The following is a 3,271-nucleotide window of genomic DNA, read 5'->3' as shown; positions in this document are numbered from 1 at the left end:
GTAGGGGAAAGGGAAAAGGAAGGAAGGGAAAAGGAAAACAATACAAGATAGTTATATGACTAGTTTCTCTTAGTTCATTGAAGAGAAAGGTTTGTGCTAATATTGATTGGAGAATTTTTTATGCCCATATCTTATACTCTGAGTAACTACCTTGAAGATAACAATATGTGATGTATTGACTATTGTTATTCTATTAATTTTGTTCTGAAATTTTGTTTTACTTTTTTCCCCATAAAACAGAATAAACTGCAGAAAGGGAATTGAGAGCTAAAGGTCTAATGTGGGAGGGAGTGATTGATTTTTAAGGACTTCGGTGGTAAATGCTTTAGATGTGAAGATATAATAATCTCTCAGAAGCAGCCTGGAAAACGCTTAATAAATTAAGTGGCTGTTTCCCAATGCACATTTACTTCCAGAAATGCGCTACACTTGGTAGATCACTAGAGTAGCACCACGGCTACGGGGCTGTGGAGGAAACCCTCTGGGAACCTGCACCTGTCCACCATGTGTAGGCGCACTTCAGCTGTTGGACCCTGGTCCTTCTTACTCTTAATGAGAGTATTAATTAAATGGAAAACAAAACAGAATTGACTCTCTCAAAGACAAGGATTGTGGGAGACTCCCCTTCTTGGTTATCTCACACAGGAGAGCTGGTGTCAGAGCTACTTTCCTACTAACTCATCCACTCCAGATAGGACAGTGCATTCCTGTTTGAGGACAGTACCACAAGTGTAAATGTTACAAGTGTTTCAGGTGACAGTGCTCTGAGACTAATTTCCATCATTTTGTTGCTGTTGCAACCAGCAGGGAGTCGTTCTTCTTCTCTGAGCTGCTATTTCTTTGGCTACTCAGAGTGTGACTGATAAATGCCTGGGGAAATTCATTGCTGTGATATGTAAGGGAAGCACATAAAAGCAAGGGGCAGTGTGTGGTTTTTAGAAATGAGGGAAAGCCTTCAGACACTCCAGATAGCAGGTTCTCTGCTCTGTCTATGCACAAGTGAGGAACTGTGGTTTGCAGGTCTCCTACTCAATACTCTCAGCTCTCACCTGGCTTCCACAGCAGGTAACTGAGAAGGAGGAATCGGGAAAGGAGTTTCCTACATAATCGCCTCTTCCTTCCAGCCCCTGCCTGCTAGAGGCACAAGGGAGGGAGAAGGAAGGCTGTTCTGGAAAGGAAAGTTGAGAGAATTCCCATAGTTAGACCCAGTTTCTTACAATTAGCTCCCTGGCTCCCAGGATATGACCCTTCCAGGGAGGAATGGGATACCACTGAAGCCTTCATCCACAAGCACTTGTCTTAGTTAAAGAGGCTGAGGCCCACGAGAAGATCTTCAGATTAGTGACCTCTGTAAAAAATTTACCAAATTTCACTCAGCAAGTCCAAGCTGTAACTGCTAGGATAAAGAGAATATCATATTCTGGTAAAGCCTGCTGCTCCACATTTGTCTCTGGATACCTGTCTTCCTTGATTTAGCTTTCCAGGTAAGGGCTCATTTCAAAAAGTAGAACCACTGCTTTATGACCTCTCACCCTTTTCCTCCCATGGCAAAGTGGGGAAGATCAAATGTTCTTGTCGTTTTCTGGTAGGAAGTGCTAAGCTGTTGTATTAACATTTATGACATGGTAAAGTGGGTTTATTCAACTTGGGAAGTACCTATGTGTGCCTAGCAGTACCTTAATCTTAAGGGACTAAGATTTCTTCCTCTTCTATGGAGAGAATATGGAAATTTATAGGTTGATGGAGCAGGAGCAACATTTGAGATGAAGAATGCAGATCTAAATAACATTTATTTACCATGTATGGCATACAGATGATGTTCAGATTTATTCCCCTTACTTCTTCAGGAAACATGTTAAGAAAGGCAGAACTTTTACCTGATAAGTGTTAGACACGAAAGTGAAGTATCTCTCCTCCTAAAAACTGAGGGGAAATATGTGTGTAGAGAAATATGCAAAAGAATATCAGTCAGATTTACTGTTGATTTAAATTATCTGAAACAAAAATTAGTGTAAAATATTTTATCTATATTTCTGTGATAGTAAAACGGTGTCAGTGTTTTGTTTTTGTTTCTAAACTTAATGTTCCATATCCTTACGTTTTTACATGTTTTGCATATTGAATATGTCTAATTAAAGATTTACATAACCTAGTCAAGGAATGACTATACACTAATTTCTATGTTTACTCCTCTTATGATAACACTGTTCAACATGCACATGTGTGTGTGTGCATGTGTGTGTGTGTGTGTGTTGTAGTTATGTGCACCATGGTTCCTTACAGTGGTGACAGATTGCAGTCTCATAAATTTTGTTTTCTCCTCCTGATGCTGGGCATGGGGATGGCATCATGTGTTTTCCTAATTGTTATTATTACTTTATAAAATACCCAACACTCATTTTCTCTGTTTGAATTGTTCCCCACGGATACATTTCTGTTAATGGGAAACCTGGGTGCAAAGTGTCACCATTGTGGACTTTGTCCATTGCTGCTGTTGAAATGTCCCATTTGCATGGCTTCTTTGGGTGTCAGTCTACCTTCCTAAGTGAACATCATACTTTTGCTGTTGTTTTTAAGTTTCATTGTATGCACATGTGCAACCACGCTGGTAGCAAAGACTCACAGTATGTAATATTGTCATAACACTGAGAATTGTCCCCAAACTCAATGGGAGATTCTGGTCAGAGCTCAGAAGAACAGGAGGCTGATAGAATCCCTGCTGGTACAGACTAGGCTTGGGAGATTTCTGCTGGGAAGGACGGCCTTGGCTGTTGTACTCTAGACAAATGTATGTTATGGCTTGGCAGAAAGTTTTCAGCATTTTGCTTGTATCCAGAGAATTTGCCTAAGACAAATTAAGGGCAGTGGACTAATTAATCTGGCAGAAGAAATTTCAAGGCAGTCTAATGTTGAAGCTGTGGAATGGCTATTGTTGGGGGTTTTAAGCCAGATCTACATTGAGAATCAAGAGCAAAGAGCCCAGCAGGATGATTTAAAATATTGTGAGTTTGGTCTGAAAGGAAGCTCCAGTAAAGTTTTGGACTGCAAAGATAGGGCTGAGATCCCAATTGCTGAGAAGAAACAGAGGAATATGAAAGATGCCCTAAGAGCATCACAAGAAGCAGCAAGTCTCCACCCTTTGCAGGCTCAAAACTGCAAAGGTGAAAGACTTTGTTTGAGGAGACACCTGCAAAGCACCATGATTAAGAATGGCAGCAGCCACAACAGTTTCCAGAATGGTACCAGCACAGAAAATGTGTTCTTCAAAATT

General features: G+C 40.6%; 1 protein-coding gene across 1 annotated transcript in view; it reads left to right on the top strand.

Annotated features, from left to right (window-relative positions):
* The first annotated feature begins 1,407 nt into the window (after positions 1-1,407).
* The window catches only part of LOC102005069 (glycine N-acyltransferase-like protein Keg1), a 33,575-nt gene continuing 31,711 nt past the window's right edge, over positions 1,408-3,271 (top strand). Inside the window, exon 1 of the mRNA XM_005408045.1 lies at positions 1,408-1,484. The gene's annotated coding sequence lies outside the window, so the exon portion shown is untranslated. The remainder of the gene's footprint in view (positions 1,485-3,271) is intronic.

Source organism: Chinchilla lanigera, unplaced genomic scaffold (genome assembly GCF_000276665.1).
Source record: "Chinchilla lanigera isolate Chin_1 unplaced genomic scaffold, ChiLan1.0 scaffold00110, whole genome shotgun sequence".
Taxonomy (NCBI): domain Eukaryota; kingdom Metazoa; phylum Chordata; class Mammalia; order Rodentia; family Chinchillidae; genus Chinchilla; species Chinchilla lanigera.
The sequence above is the reverse complement of the archived record's forward strand: the minus strand, read 5'-3'. Positions and strand labels throughout refer to the sequence as shown.